Source organism: Acomys minous, assembly GCF_964271855.1.
Source record: "Acomys minous genome assembly, chromosome: 6".
NCBI classification, from domain to species: domain Eukaryota; kingdom Metazoa; phylum Chordata; class Mammalia; order Rodentia; family Muridae; genus Acomys; species Acomys minous.
This window is the reverse complement of record NC_140487.1, coordinates 44,658,863-44,676,499: the sequence shown is the minus strand read 5'-3', so window position 1 is coordinate 44,676,499 and position 17,637 is coordinate 44,658,863. Positions and strand designations below refer to the sequence as shown.

Below are 17,637 nucleotides of genomic sequence, written 5' to 3'. Positions count from 1 at the left end.
ACGGGAGCCCCATGAGGTACTTACAATTATTAACCAAATTCTTCAAATGAGATACTGAAAACAATAGTGACTGTGGGACCTGCTGAAATCCACACAGCTATTAATATCTCAGGAAGAATTTAAACTGTGGAAAATTGGACTCCCGAGTTTAGGATGAGCCATGCTTCTACCCGGCCTCCCTTGTTGTTTGCATTTCTGTGCCAGAACCCTGAAGATCCTTTCCCAGCACAGTGCAGTAATATGTTTTATGATGACTTCAATCAACTGGAGCTGAGAACATTTATTTTTAGCTCCTAAAAAAATAATAAGATTATGGAAACTGAGTCAATTCAGTAAAAATCAAATTTGTAGTTGAGGAAGTTGGATCTTGCTTCGAGTCTCTTACCTGCTAATTACTTCTGCCAATATATCTTATACTTCCTGAAATTATTTATGGAGCAATAAAAGACACCTCTAGGCAAAGTTGCAGAAGTAATTTAATCCTGAAGAAAAACCTTAACTAGATCCTCTCTTCTGGTACAGAAGGACACTCACATGAAGCATTTTGAGAAGTTTATAGTCTATGGATTTTCAGAAAATAACCTCAAATCTTGACCAAACTCAGAGGCCAATCAGTCCTTCCCCCCAAGGGCACTGCTGAGGATTTCCCCTCTTCTTCAGCCTTAGCTCCTCAGCCTTGTCTCTGATGCTGTTACCCAGCTGCCATTTCTTCTCTTGCCTGATGTGGGGTCCTCAGAAGTCCGCCTAGAGCAATGGGGTTGAGAGAGAAGGCAGATCCAAGTATTGCTGTCTACCCCCCATCAGCTTTGGGGCATCACCTGCGCCACTCACTTATACCAGCAAGGATGTGCTTCCCAAACCAAGCTCGACCTGGAGCAGAGTGGGAGGGTGTCAGAGCTTCCAGTGAATGCACAGGAACTTGTTCAACCCTCAGTCTAATTGTTGAAGAGGGCACTAGTTGAACACGTATACAGGAGGGAAAGAAATCAGAATATGTCAGGGTAGCATGGGCAGACGTGGTATTTAGAATGAAGGTGGAATCTGACAAGGGAGGGGTTGGTGTTGGGATGACAAGCCAAGTGGAATCTTAGCACCAAGTGGTACCATTGTGGTCTGATGCCCAGGCTTTGTCAAAAGTGAACAAACACTGGACACTGGGTCAAGTCAACATGACAAAAAGAAAGCTGGATAACTACAATCAGACAAAAACCCCTCAGTCCTGCAATAGGAGACATTAGCTTTTTCCCAAGTCTACAAAAGAACCATGGGTGACTTAGTAATAGGGGTAGCTACAGAACTGCAGATCAGTGGAGACTGATGGACACAGCAAAGTCTGGTGCTTTATAGATAATGCTAAACTTATTTCTTATGTTTGGAAATAAATAAGTAGCTTATGTGTGGATCATAAGTTTACCTATTTTTTTTAACAAATTATAAACCAAAGCTATCTTGATACTTAACGTTCTCATTTGGCTTTTAACACATTAACAGCCTAGGCTTATTATTTAATTATTTTTGTCATTTCCTATGGTCAGTAAATATTCTTTCAGAAAGATGAATTCTCTGAAAATGAGCTTCATTTGCTCAGTTGCTGGTCCAAACAATAGTAAGTTTAGGCATGCTGTGAGAGGCCTCTCCATCACTTGTGAAGTGGGTATTCAGAGACATTTCTACTCCTAAAAATCCTGTCTGCTTCCTGGAGCTCTTAAATAGCATTTTTAGAAGTTTATTGTCTCTAGTTTCTTCCTTTATTGTTATTCTCACTTTGATACTACTAAAATCAACAAAGGAACTGACAGAACGTAGAGGGTTAGTGTTACAACACTGCTAAAGTTACACATGGATGGGACGTATTCTCTAACATTGGATGATTTTAGAATATTCTCTAATAGTGCATGATAAATCACTATTATTATCAGATGAAAACTAGGAGCTGGAGAGATGGCTCAGTGGTTAAGAGCAATACCTGCTCTTCCAAAGGACCCGGGTTCAATTCCCAGCAACCACATGGCAGCTCACAACTGTCTGTAACTCTAAGATCTGATATCCTCACACCAATGAACATAAATTAAAATGAAATAAATACATATAAAAAAGAAAACTATACATATTTATCACCTCACGGTCACACTGACTATTGAGAGACTGTGTTGTGAAGTCAGGGTGTTTTCTCACTAGAATCCAGCCAGTATTTCTTTCTCGCTCACCTGGCATGCGTAGAAGTCAGGGTCCCAATGTCATAGGATCAGCTTCTGCCAAGCAGAAAATGCTTTCAGTTTTGGCACCCCCATGAGTCTTTATGGCATTGGCCCTCTACTTTCAAAGCTTCTATGGTGCCTCGAAATCTTTTAGTTTGAATATTTGCAAGAAAGAAGCCCATCTCTTTTAGGGGCCAAAAGCCAAGGATCATCTTCCTTTCAAAGGAATTGCTTGATACAACATGAGCTGACCACTCTATATCAGATTCCCCCCCCCCTTTTTTTTTTTATAGAGCTAAGGCATATTGGGATGCTGCATGCATGTTGTCTTATATTCCTCATGACTATAGAGGCACCCAACACATAAGAGGAATTACCAAAAACTACCTTACTCAACCACTTTAGGTTGTTTCTGAAGTTGCACGTGAAAATGCATACAGAGCTGTGTTGGACCCCACTACTAAGGTTGCAGCGGTCCTTCATGACCAGAAAGCCCTGAGCTTGCAAAAAATGGAGGAATCCCTTTGCCAGTGGGCCTGCCTCTTCTCTGCCTGATCTGGGAAGCCTGAATCCCCACATCCTCTACCTGAGGAGTGTCATGTAGACCTTAGGGAAATTACAGGTCTAACTCTTTTTCTCCCAAAAGAACCCTTTCAGCAAGCACCTTGGATTCCTGAAATGTCTCTCAATGCTAATGAGGCATCTCAGTACCATTGGCCTTCATCCAATGACAACCCACCCTAGAAATCCTCAACCCCTCCCCAAAGATCTATATACCCCTTCTTTACCCCAAATAAAATTGATCGGCCTCCCTGTAGCTGATGACAGCTGGTTAGTTCCATTTGTGTTCACTGGCTACCAAACCCCAGTTCATCACTTCTGCTCCCTTGTTCGTTCTTATTTTACTTTGTTACCATATCTTCAAAAGCCTGCTTGTTTTCTAAACAGAGACAGAAGGGGTGTGGGCTTGAATGGGAGGGCTGGTGAGGAGGAACTGGGAGGAGCAGAGGGAGAAGATACCATCATCAGAGCATATTGTATGAAAAACACTATTTTAAATAAAGAAAAAATACAATAAAGAAAAAGAAGATTGGACACTTTCGGATGAGTCTGACATTTCCCTTTCACTTCCCGAATGTTACAACTGGCTCACAGGAGTCACACAGACTGCTGGGTAGAGATTTTTTTTTTTTTAAGGGATGTTAGCACAACTTCCAAAGCCCCTTACCAGTGTGAAGGAGAACATGGGATTTTGAAAATACAGAGAAGAAATGTACAAAAGATAAATGAAGTTTAGAGGAGAATTTGTGCTTTTTGTTTTTTAAAGATTTTCTTTTATTTTTATGTATCTATCTGTGCATGAGTACACACACACAAGGGTGTGGCTGTTGAGGCCAGAAGATGGTATCAGACTCCCTAGGGTTGGAGTTACAGTTAGTTATGAGCCTCCAAATTGTGTGTTGGGAACCAAATTTGGGTCCTCTCCAAAAGTAGCAAGCCCTCTTAACCACTGAGCCATCTCGGAGCCATCTCTGAGCTTACTTATTAACCCCGAATAGATAGCTGCTTACTTTTAACACACAATGTGTTTGTTGGTGTTTAACAAATGTGACCCACAAATTCACAATAGTCTTTCTTTGAAGTATGTTCAATATCAAAGCACTTGGACGCTTGATTACAAATCGTTGTTTTCCTGTTCTGTTCTTTGAAAATGGCCTGTTGTCCTTTGATCTCACTCTGACACCCACACCAAGCTACTTCTCTCTTCTTCAGGGGTCCCTGTAGGGTCTGAGGTCAGGAGGAGAGAATGAAAATGGAGATCATGTGTCTGAAACTATTCTTCTCATGTTCTCCCAAAACACACAGAGGCAAACTGATGGAAACATTTGGATTTGATTTTCACAAGTTCCGATTTGGCTTTCAAATTTCGTCTCTCAATTGAATATTTTTTTTCACACCGACTACAATAGAAGGTAACAAAAAATTAAGGTTGTATATAACAAAATCAATAATGAAATAGCACCCAGTCGTTTCCTTCTCGCTGATATTCTAACATTTCCCCCACTGCGACATTTTCAGTGAGCCGTTTCCTCTTTGTGTTGAAGCTGCTGTTCCGAGTGTTTGCTGGGAAATGGTCAGAGGGACATCCCAGCTGCTCAATGCTTTCCCTGAAGAATAGCAAAGATGAAGAGTATGGTATTCTTTGGATGCCCAGTTAAAAATTATCAGAATTGGGGCTGGAGAGATGGCTCAGTGGTTAAGAGCACCCCTGCTCTTCCAGAGGTCCTGAGTTCAATTCCCAGCAACCACACGGTGGCTCAAAACCATCTATAAAGTGATCTGATGCCCTCTTCTGTAGATAAAGCGCTCATATGCAATAAATAAATAAATATTTTAAAAAATTATCAGAATTTGCTTTCGTCTATGTCTCTGTGATATGGTTTTTTTGTTGTTGTTGTTGTTTTGAGTTTTTTTGTGTGTGTGTTTTGTTTTGTTTTGTTTTGTTTTTTGCAGTTAAAATAGGAAGTTGGTCATGGAAAGAAATCCATAAATCTTAACAAAGCAAAAGAAAGGCACCCTGCATCTCTTGCCATCTCTGTAAAGGGCAGGAGACATGTCTCTCGCCATCTTTGAAAGGGTTGGTAGTCTATAGAACTTGGACAGCAATTGTAACAAATATCAAAGAACAGAAGTGGAGTCATGCTTATTATAAAATGTAAACTTTATTTCCTTTCTCTGGAGAGGAGTCCAAGAAAAGAAAATGTTCCATACTATATAATTTAAAACAACTTTATGAACTTCAAAAACCATAATTGTTTCCTTGAAGTTATTTTCATGAAAAAATATTATAAAATTCCCCTAATTATGTATCTCTGCTTTGGGGATCAAAGACATTATTGCCCTGTACACACTGCTGACTAGATAAACTGACTCCACCATCACATACTTGAGCAATTACTTAGTCACGTGATGCTACACTACAGAAGAAAAAACAGAAGTGTCTCCTTACTATTCCCTCTCAAGTCCTGAGTCAGATTAGCATCTTGAGCAGTTACAGAAGAGGGTTTGGTTAGCCAGCCCTCAGATACCTACCTTTTGCCAGCTCTTTATGAGGGGACAGTCTCTGATACAGCACTGCCAATTGGGGCTAATTTAGAATATCTCTTCTATTCTTAGAGCTTGAGGAAGCGATAAAGGTCATTTGCCAATGTAAAGAGGACAGAAGTCACAACTTAGAAATAAACAAGGGAAGTTCCTTGGCAATAAGACTATTTAAAACATATGCCAATAAAATGTTCAAAGAACCTCCACGGAGCTCCAAAGATAAACACATCATTTCTTTTGTTTTGAAAAACTTCACTTACCTGCATCTTTAAGCTCAAGTGAACAAACAAATAAAAGATGTCAACAGTTTCTTGCCTGAAGGAATTTGCATTCTAGAAGAGGGAGGCAAATGGTAAATTCTAAAAATGATAATTAAGGTCTGTGCTATGCTAAAAGGTGACATATTTTATATGAAAAGTGGGAGAGGACACAGAAAGTCTTGGTGCCATTAAGTTGGATGATCATCACACTGTCATGCTGTTTCCATCCGAACGTTCAGGGTCAGAGAGTTCTCAGCACGACAGTAGCAAGCATTTAAGTTGGGAGACTGCCTGGATTCCAGACACCAGAGATTGTCCTGACTTACTTAAACAAAATGGTAGATATGGGACATCCAGGGGGAACAAAATTACAGGCAAGGAACCAGCAAGTACACTACCCAAGGCTGGCAAGAAGAAGCCAGTGTGGCCAGGGAGGACCACATGAAGTCTGAGAATTCAGAGAACAGATCAAAGAAACCTTGCAGGCCACAGGAAATGGTCTGGAGATCACTTGTAAAACAGTGAGCAGACTTGATGAATTAAATGTCAGCCATGAAGGAAAGGGAAGAATTGAGGCAAGTTAGCCCACTGACGACACTGTGGTGTTTTCACAGCCAGTTTTCCACTTGTGCACAATAACTCAGCACATAATTTTTCTGATACAAGCTTAATGGCTGGATTCTGTTAGAAATAAAAATTCTAGCTTGCATCAAGATATACATACTTGAGTTTCGCATTTCTCTTTCTGTCCCTGCTTCACATGTATTAATTAAAAATGTGATGGATATTATCTATAAATCTACCGGTGAAGAAGGAAAATCTGGAAACATAATGAGAATGAAAATGAGGTAGCCATATTCCACTTGTGCTAATAAACTTAAGAAAGGGTATTTTATGCACATTAAACTCCTGTGGTCTGCCAAATATCCTGCCCACTCACCCACTTGGATGGTAATTACCAGGCCAGGATCCTTAAATCAGCATAATAAGCCTTTATCTGTTTTCCTTTAGCCTGAAAACTTTTTACTGTTTTTTAAGAGTTCACTTTCTGGGTTTCTCGCCTGATTTGTGAGAATTTAAGCTGACATTTGTACATCACTCAGGAATCATGATTTCTTAACTAATAAAATTTCCCTTATTATAAACAGTAATGGTGCTGCTGCTGCTGCTAATGATGATGTTTATTTTCCTGTGAGGCATTTTTAATTGCATAGGGCATGATTACAATGGAAACATATCTGATTTTGTTTGACAACCAAGGTCAGCTGACATTATGAATTTGAAAAATAATCTTTAGTGGTTTGAAGCCATTCTTAGAGGTCTTCCTTTAAACTTGGAAGAAAATGTTGCTCACATTTTATTTTACATCTAATACTGTCCATAACTTATTATGCTTTAAAGATTTATTCCTATTTTATGTCATTGGGTATTTACTTGAATGTATTTATATACATCTTGTGTTTGTAATGCTCAGGAATGCCAGAAGATGACATCGGGTGGCTTGAAGCTGGAAGTACATGTAGGTGTATATTTTTAAATTTTATTTTATTTGGGTTTTTTATATCTCTACCTCCCTTCTCCACCCCAAATTTCCAACAACTCAATACCAAGTAGGTGAGAAAGAATGCTAGTGGGGAGATGGGGCATAATTCTCTTTAGACTCCTTCCTGCTGGTTAGGGTCCTTCGGTTCCTTGGGGCAAGCCCAATCTTCACTTCAGGATACCTCCAGCTTCTCCTCAAACTGCATCAACAGCAACCAGGAGCAGCATGGGGGAGCAGCAGCTGCCTTCTCCCCTACCCCACCGGGCCCGGCCTGTCTCTTTCCTGGCTCTGGCATTATTTTCCCTCTCCAGAGTCCTCAGATTTAAACTATGTGCAGCTGGCAAAGATCACACTCCTCAGAGCCTGCACAAGGCAAATAGTCTATTGCTGTGGACGATCTGGAACACCCCTATATTCTCACACCTGGGTTTAAAACAAAAACATGTTTATATAACAGAACTGAGTTGTTTTTTTTTTAAGACACCAAAACTTCCAATATAGGCACACATGATTTTGAGTGACCATGTGGGTGCTGGGATGTAAATCCAGTCATCTGCAAAAGAGTCAAGTTCTCTTAACCACGGAGCCATCTGTCTAACTTTTCTTGATGTCTAGCTTTTTTTGGTACTTTATATATCCTAAATATTAAGCCTATTTCAGATTTATAATTGACAGTGATCTTTCCCCATTCCATAGCTGTTGTCAGTTTGCTCCAATAATGGTGTCCTTTGCTGTACAGAAGATTTTTAACTTCATAAGGTCTCGTTTACTAATTGTTGGTCTTAATGACTGTGCTGTCAGGGGCCGGTTCAGAAAGCCCTTCCTGTGTCTGTAAATTCAAGTATATTCTTTACTTTCTCCTCTATCAAATTCAAAGTATCAGGTTTTAGGTTCATATCCTGGGTCCATTTGGAGTTGAATTTTGTGAGACAAGGATTCAGTTTCCTTTTCTACATGCAGCTACCCAGTTTTATCAGCATCATTTGTTGAAGATGTCATCTCTCTCCATTATGTATTTTCAGCCACTTTGTCCAAAAGTAGGTGTCCATACTCTTTTGGACTTATGGATAGGTCCTCAGTTCTATTCCATTAATCAGTCTATCTGTTTTGTGGTGATATCATACTGTTTTCCACTGCTATTGCTCTGCAGTACATTTTGAAATCAAGGAATTCTTTTATTATTCAGGATTGTTTTAGTTATCTTGAGTTTTTTGTTTGTTTGTTTGTTTCCATATGAAGTTTAAGATTTTTTCCAATTTCTGTGAAAAAATGTGTTATAATTTTGATAGGGATTACATTGAATGACCATGTGAAATGCTTTTAATAGAATGTCCATTTTACAATATTATTTCTGCTGATCCATATGCATAGAAAAATCTTTCCATCTCCTGGTGTATTCAATTACATTATCTGATGCCTTAATGTTGTCTTATATATTAATAATTTTATTATATATATAATATATAATAATAGTTGTTGTTGTTGTTATATGAATCTTTCACTTGTTTGGCTAGAGTTATATCACAACATTTTTGTGAGGGGATTCTGAAAGGTGTTTCCTGGCTTCTTTTTCAGTATATTTGTCATTTGTGTATAGAGAAACTAGTGCTGTTTATGCGTTAAACTTGTACCCTGCTACTTTTTTGAAAGTATTTCTCAGCTGTAGATGTTTCCTGATGGAATCTTTTAGGGTCTTTTTGTGAGTATATAGTATATATAATCATAGCTGCAATAAAAGAAACTTGGGCTTCTGCCTTACTGATTTGTATCCCCTTGATCATCTCCAGCTGTCCCACTGCTCTCAGACTTCAAATACTATATGACTAGGTAGTAAGAGAGTGGGCAACCTTGTCTCACTCCTGGTTTTAGTGGAAATGCTTTGAATTTCTCTCCATTTAGGATGATGTTGGCTTTGGCTTGTGCTTTATGATATTAAGGTATAGCCCTTATATCCCTAGTATTGCCAAGACTTTTATTATAAAATGATGTTGGATGTTGTCAAAGGCTTTTTTCTACATCTTTCAATGGTTTTATTATGTGGTAGGTTATATATCCTAAACCATCTCTGCGATGAAGCCTACTTAATTATAGTAGATACTTTCTATGTGTTCTTGGATTTGGTTGCTGAAAATACATAACCTTTGCACTATTGAGCCAGTTACTTATTTTCCTTATTAAACCATCAAGTGTTTTATTAATTATTTTGAAGAACATTCATGCTTTCTACGGGTTGTCTTCACTATGACTTTCAAGGTAATTCTGAGTTAGTGAATTCATAGGTTGAAGCTGCATAAGCACGCACCAACATGTTCTGAAAACTCGTCTCTTTGCTTTGAGAATATCTTCTATGATAATCCCAGGGGCAACAAACCTTAAGAATTTGAACAGCCCAGCAAAAGGCATCTCATTGCTGAGGAGCTTGAGTGCACTCCCTACAAGATGAACAATATTGAGTGGGGTTCATGGGGTTCATGGTGCAGTGAAGCTTCAGCAGGTTGACTATGTGTCAGGTTATTTTGGGCTGCAAAAAGAGGAACCCAAGATTGGGCAATTCACAGTGAACAAAGAAAGTTCTAGCGTCTGGGAAAGCCGGTATTCCCATGTCTGCAACTGAAGAGGGCTTTCCTACAATGCCATTATATAGCAGGAGGTTCCATTTTACGGAAGGGTTAAGAGAGAAAAGGATCAGGTAAGAGGAGAGAAGGGTGGTGGGAGAGAGATGGATGGAGCAGGAATAAGACACAGGAACTGGACCACAGCTTGCCCTTTTATAAGGAAACCACTCCTCAGAATAGTGATCCCACTCCTGAGATAAGGTTTAATATCTTAATAGCTCTATGGTGGCAGGTGGAATTTTTGGAGGGAGAAGTACTCAAAATCTAACACTATTACAGCCTAATAGTTGAATGTCAAAGATCTGGATACTTCTACTCAAGAAGAAAAATATTTTCCTTTAATTGAAAAGTATAGATTTATAAAGACTGAGAATAGAGACATGAGAAAGTTTAGAGAATGGTGTCAATGTGACTTCCTATGTTGTTTCCTTCCTGTGATGTAGCAAAGTTAATAAATGGAACATTCCCAGGACTCCTGAGCCCATAGGATCCCAGAGCTGAGCACCCTGAGCTCTTCTAGAGGTAACGATGTGACAAAGGCATCTAGAGATTCCTTATGTGGTCACTTCTTCCCTGCTTTGCTTCAGTTTGGCCACATATGTTTGCTTGCCTAATAATGTGGTTTTGGTCTTCTCTGTATTTAAACTATAGAAATAGATTCCATGCAATTGAGTGTTTATCATGTAAGCATCCACTACGTTTCTTTGGCTCAACATTCAGTTTATGAGAGCCACATGTTTGCATCTGTATTCTGTTTACTTTATAGGCTCACTTAGTCGCACTATTCGATTATGCAGTGAAAATCTCAAACATAGTATTCCTAAAACCACTCTCTTTAAAGACACTGTTTTTATCAATTGAAATTTTCATACAATATTATTTTGATCATATTCACCCATCTTCCCTAACTCTTCTCAAATACACCTTTCCCATTTCTCCCAAGCTCATCAAGTCAAGTCTGTGCTGGCCTACTACCTTTGGGCACGGGGCCTCTCCTGGAGCGTGATTGACCTGCTGGGTCACGTCATAAAAGTAAACTGACTCCATGAGATGAATCCCTTACCTAACACTATTCAAGGAGCCAAGACCCTGTGGCTATGTAGATCATAGGCCCTAGGGAGAACCCAATATTATTATTTGCTAAATGGACATAGCATTAAATTGACTTCTAATGACTTATTGCTATACCCTGAATCAGTTTATCTCTCAACCCCCGTTAGAGAAGCTTCTTCTTGTAGTGCATGGCAACCAGCATAGATGCTACCCACTGGCTAATGTTTAGAAAGTAAGAGATGTCAGAGTTCTCAGTCCTAAATGAGATGTCTATACCACATCCTTCCCTAGGTTCAGGGATCTTTGTAGAGTAGAGCCCCAGATAGGTTGTAAGAACCAGAAGTCATAAATGATTTCAAGAAAACACAATGGGTTATTTGGTTGGCTTTGCTTTGTTTTGATGTTGGTTTGGTGTTTGAATTTTTACAGTTATACATTTGAAACTCACAGCAATTGTGACAATATGTCCAAGACCGGGGGAAGCTCAAGCAAAATAAAACCCCAAACTGGAGCAAGGGAGATGGGAATGAAATTCATTCCCAGATGAGGAATTGTTGGCATTTGATAGTCCTGAGAACAGGAGTCAGCCAATGAAGCAATAAAAACTAGTCCCCATGTTTGATGTGATTATTAGACTATATGACATTAGTAGGTTGTTATTATTATTATTATTATTATTATTATTATTATTATTATTATTATTATTATATCAGACAATTTGGACCAAATGAGATACACAGTTGAATATAAAGAAGAACAACATTTATAATTATTTCCTAATATCCAGAATTGAAAGAAAGTAGAATATCTATGACATTCTTCATAAATGTGATTATTGATAAAAAATAACTTAGATTACATATAGTCTTTAAACATAACAGTTCAAATTTTAAGAAAATATACACAGAAGAAATTAGAATAAATATCCAATATCAACTGTTACTTAAATTTTCAAATAATTGAATTTGAGAATTTGGATTTAGTTGAAAATGTTTTATTGAGAACTATTATACCTATGTTCAGAAAGGATATTAGTATGTAATTTTTTGTAGAGTCTTTATGTGGTTTTGGTATCAGGATGATAATGGTTTCATAAAAAGAATTAGGAATTCTTTCTTTATTATCTATTTTATCTAACAGTCTAATTTGACTGTTGACATTGATTCTTTTTTGGTAGAATTTTGCTCAGTATTCATATGGTCCTTGGCATATTTTGGTTAGAAGACTGTTAATTACTGTTTTTATTTCACTAGAGGTTATTGGCCTCTTGAATTTAAGATTAAATACTTAACTACCCCAATACTGCAATATTTTAAAGTAAGATATATAGATATATATATATGGAAAATGTGCTGTTTATGTCAGGTACAAAAATTATTTTTTTATTTGGGGTTTTAAAAAATAAACAAATGTCTTGAGGAAACACCCTTACATGTAAAAATTAGAATGTAAAACAAGTTAGTGTTTCTTACCCTGTGTTCCCATTACAATACTGTTTTCCAAGACTCATTAACTATTAACCAGTTTTTTATCCATGTTTATCCTCTCCCAATTGCAAAATACTAACTCAAGTTCCTATTTCTACAAATAATTTTTATTTTCATTTTAAGCGTACATTTTCTTTAAAGTTAGCATCCACATGTCCTTCAGTTCCCCTACCCTTTTGACGAAAAAAAAATCATGATGGTAGAATGAGTCGTGAGGACCCCATTTCTGTAAGTCTAAACTATTCAGGAGGAGACAATGTTTTCTTTCAAGGCGATGACCCTTACCGATTCATCCGCTTCCCCTTCTGGACTTATCCATGTGGGAAAACATTGCCAAACCCCATTTGTCTTTTCCTGCCGGAGTCCCTGTGTAGTGACATTATGGCACTTTGTTCGGCAGAAGTATTTTTAAAAGGTGACAAGCCTGTTTCTGTGGAACATTTAAATAATAAAAAGCAGTTTTAATTAGTCTCTGGAAGCCGCTGGGAAGAGGGCAACGGAGCACACTGGCTCTCACAGTGCTGGCTTTATGCTTCTTGGGGTATGTTCGTGCACATGTGACTACAGCGCTGATATGTGTAGGCTGTTCTTTGAGAATATCTTACTCTCTTTCTCTGCTAGAACAAATGTTCTCGTATTAAGGTCTTTGCAGAACACATTTTATTATTCCCGGAACTATTGGCTAAGATAATTAAAAACATTTCCATTTTACTTTGCTAAATTATGGTCCCCCTAAAATGCCCAATTCACAACACTAGAAAAACAGAAAAACTGGAGAATTCGAATGGTAGTTTAATGTTGCATCCGCTTAGCCACATTTAGGGTTTCTTTATGAAATGAAGTACTTTAACATGCACAGACTCCTTTTATTTCCGCCGCTTGCATGTGTTCTCTGTCTCAGTATAGACAACGGTCCTGTGAGTCCACTCTGCAGTTACATCTGCACACATCATACTGTAATTATTGGTACATGTTTCTCGCAAAATGTGAGAAAATTGTGACTCGTGTCCTGTGTGTGCTGCCAGCAGGGTGGTGGTCACCCATAGTATTTGCTAAGTAAACCGATATATGAGCAATTTCCCTGAAGCACTCTTGAGGCTCTTGAGCATTTATTTATTTATTTTAACCTCAACAATGTTCTCAGTGTAACTATATTCCCCTTACTCAGGTTTTAGAACAATAAACCATATATTCTCTGTCCTTTCTCCTCTATATGAAACTATGATCTCAGCCTTCAAGGAGGGTTATTATAAGGCATTCATTGGGGAAGTTAAACTATGCCAAACTGTGGAATGTCAAATGGAGATATATTTAGGCTCACTACTCCCTTAATTACATCGTCAAGTTATTTCCAGTATCTTTCAAAGCCTAATAAAAACACATTAAATCATATTCTGATGTTTAGAAGAATGAACACAACCATGAAAACTGTAATGCAGTGCCAGCGAGTAATAGAGTCCAAAGTAACAACACATAGGCTCTGTTTCAATCACATCACCAATAAAGTATTTATACAGTGTTCTTTCACAATTAAAAATCAAAGAATTCAGAGAACTTGAAGAGCTGGAGTCATAATACCAGAAGAGAAAGAAATGAAAACTAAAATGTAGAAGGGAGTTGCTTAAGGGAGAGTAACAGCCTCAGGATTTCCCACGACTGTAAAACTAAGGAAGCGGAAATGACGGAGAGCTGACGCAGCAGTTACAAACACTGGCAGAGCCTGGCAGAGGAGTTGGCTTAGGTTTCCAGCACCCACATCACCGCAGCTCACCACCGCCTCTAACTCCAGTTCCAGGGACTCCAACGCCCTCTCCTGGCCTCCACAAGCACCTGCACGCATTCGGTGTGTATACAAAAACATAAGATGAAAAAATAAATCTTTTTTAAAAGTCTGACCCCAGGAGTCATTTTAACTATATGGAAATTAACAGTAAGATTATAGGAGTGGGAGTGTTTGCCTTCTCTATTTATTTCTACACCTTTCAAAACAGCAAATGAATAGTTCCTACTTTTATAACAATAAGTAAAGAAATTAAGAGCTGAATGTTGTTCTTAATCTCTGAAATATTTCAAAGAGAAGGGGCTTTGGAAGGCCCATCACCAGAGGTCGCTAGGGGTCATCAGAAACAAAAACAAATAGTTTGGAGCCTTTCAACTGAAACTAGGCCACATGGTGACCGCTACACTGCCCCTCCAATCCATATTATCTGTCATTGATTCCACATTTTTAAAGTAGCAATTTTGAGCATCCATAGCTTTTTGTGGATTTACTCATATACACAAATGCACACATTATTACACTATCAAATAGACATCATTTTTGGAAAGTATGACACTCCTTTAATTTCTTTCCCCCTTTTAATGAATATAACCTTTGAGAAAAGTCAGGACAATTTAATTCATAATTTGATGGAAATTCCTATATGGCACAATTGTGACTCAGAATGGATAAATGTTCTTTACTGTTAATCTAAATTTATAGAACACTGTGTATAGAAGCATGGCAAACCAATGGAATCACAGCCTTTTCCCATGTTTCTAAACCACCACCCGACTGAGATTCAAAGCCCAGAGTTCATGTACATTTGAATTATTCCTGTTTGGGTGCTTTGGTGTAAAATAGAGCTGAAGAGACTCAGCATAAGGCATAGTAATTATAAAAATGTTTAAAAATTTAATGTCATTTAACAAAATTAATAACATTAAGACAAATATTATTCAGATACAAAACAGGAAATTTCTTTTGGACTTGTTCTATCTTTAAAGTTTTAAGTTTTGATTTTATCTTACCTACAGGTATCTTAACTCCAAACTGCTTTCCGATAAACCATTCTAAAATGCAATCAATAAAATGAAAAGAGTAATATTTTATGATGGATGAACATAAATATAAAAATTATTTTTTTAAAAAATGGAGCCAAGTAGGGAGCCTATAATGCCACAGTGCCAGCACTTGCAATGCTAAGACAGGATGATCATGTCCAGTTCAAGGCTACCCTGAGCTACGTAGTAAGTGTGAAACTAGATCTCTTGTTCTGACGGTCTGGGCACTTCTCCACAGCCTCCTCTGTTTCCCAATCTCCGGTATTTTTTTCCAGTTTCTTTTACATATCCGATTCGTATAAAATTGTAAAGCCTTTATAAGTTTCCTGAGAGTTTGTTGCTCTTTCTTTGTCCTCTTCCCCTTTTCCAGGCTTACCATCTGCAAGCATGCCAATGCCCTTTCTCCCTTCTAAGCCCGCAGGACCGGTTTACACATGAGATGTGGTACCTGTTTTCAGTGAGCATCCTCTGCTGGGCTCCTCACATACTCAGCGTTCCTTCCTGGAGCCTGAGAGAGGAAAGGGTTTTCTTCTGTCTTTGTTGTTTTGTTTAAAGGATTTACTTGCTTCTGTTCCTCTCAGTTCACTGAAGAAACGAAGGAACTTGCTCTGTCTCAGGCTAAGAAGGGAAGAATATTATACTTTGCTGGGCTTATGTTATAGTTAGAACATTATCTCTCCGATCACAAAGACTCAACTGAGAATGAATCGGAACTTTGGTGAAAATGGAGCTCCATGGGCCAGCCACAGGCGTCCTGGCTCTTACTCTGTATTGAGTATCAAAGGACTTTACAAGTCATAAACAGTCCCAAGGATTCTGATATCTGAACACAGAAGACAACTACCTCGCAGCGGCTCTCTCAGTCATATTCCTATCAACGGGCGGTACTGAACTAATGGCTCTTTTAAGAGATAACGATTTCCTGGATTTTATGTTTGATTTGTCTTCAGTGTGTTATTTCTACATGTTATTCTCAGCAGTGTGATACTCGGTAGTGTAGGACTATCAGGACTGACAATCACTTTTTAAAAGGAAAGGAAAAAGAAGGAAGGAAAATCTCCCTATTGGGTTGGTTTTGTTCCTTAAATGATATCGCTGATAACTTTCTCGGCATCTGATCTCTACATGCCATGGAAATCAAATTAACGAAAACAAAATCTTCAAAGGAAGTAATTCTCTCTTCATTTAAGTGAACAGCAGGTAAAAAATACTTGTTTTTATGATTAAAAATGACATTGTCTTATTTTCTCCGAAATTCTCCCAGGTAATTCTTTCCTTTCTTTCTTTCTTTCTTTCTTTCTTTCTTTCTATCTTTCTTTCTTTTTTGTTTGTTTTGTTTTTTGAGACAGAATTTCTCTGTGTAGCCTTGGCTATCCTAGACTCACTTTGTAGACTAGGCTACCCTGGAACTCACAATATCCTCCTGACTTTGCTTCCCAGGTTCTGGGATTAAACGCATGCACCACCACACCCAGCTTATTATTTTTAATTTTAAATTACGACATTATTTCAAAGACCTTTGGGCTTTACAATTGAATGTTGTAGCTCTATATGATCTGGTACCTAAAAGTGGAAATTTGATGAGTCATTAAGCGTTATGTTATGATAGTCTTTCAAGTTTTGGGTAGAATATTTTGTATGAGAAAAGAGTGTTAAAAATGTAAAATAATTACACTTAGCAGAGTAGAGTGGTGAAAGAGGCACCACTCTGATCAGGAGAAGCCCAGCAAGCTTCACCCAGCAACGGAGAGCAGCTTAATTTAGAGATGGAGAAGAAAAACAATGAACTAGCAGCATGATTACAGCTCAGTGGTTTTCTTAACTGGACCCGAAGGCATTTCCTTACTTGTATACATTCAGTCGCCAGCCTGTGACTGGCTGAGACTTGGCTTCTCTTACTATCTAAGACTCAGCAACCTGTTAAAAGAGTGTAACTTCAACCTTCAGTTCATGTAATAATAGACTGAAAACTCAAAAGTGTATGTGTGTCCTTTTCAATTTCTCCCAGCCAAAGGAAGAATGTATTGAAATTTGGACACTAAAAGTATCATTAGCTCCACATGAATATATGATCAAAGCCAAATTTTTGAGATTATTTTCCTCTTAAATATAACAAATATGGAGAACAGTGATAATTAGAAATTATCCCTTACACTTGAGACTGAGATGGAAGAGGTGTAAGATTGTTTAAGAAGCTAAGAAACTATTATTAAAGGAGCAAATCCTATTGCGCTGTAGAATTTTCATACTGAAGCATAAAAAAGACCCTGCACACATATGCAGAGTACTCAAGCAGGGGGAAAATGTTTTTAATTTAAAAATTGCAAATATTTTATTACTTATTATTGTTGGTGTGGATGTTCTATGTGTGCGTGTGTGCGTGTGTGCGTGTGTGCGTGTGTGTGTGTATATGTGTGTGTACGTGCATGTGTGCATGTGTGTGTGTGCATGTGTGTGCCCACATGTGTGAAGGAACAAATGTGCCATAGTGTATGTGTGCAGAACAGAGCAAGAATGTTCCCTTCTCAACCATTGGTTCCAGAGATTGAACTC

The 17,637-nt window shown here is 38.1% G+C and overlaps 1 long non-coding RNA gene across 1 annotated transcript in view; it reads right to left on the bottom strand.

The window, feature by feature from the left end:
• The window catches only part of LOC311599849, a 44,358-nt gene extending 28,590 nt beyond the window's left edge, over nucleotides 1-15,768 (bottom strand). Inside the window, exon 1 of the long non-coding RNA XR_014780028.1 lies at nucleotides 15,533-15,768. This is a non-coding gene — a long non-coding RNA (uncharacterized lncRNA). The remainder of the gene's footprint in view (nucleotides 1-15,532) is intronic.
• Between the last annotated feature and the right edge of the window lie 1,869 nt (nucleotides 15,769-17,637).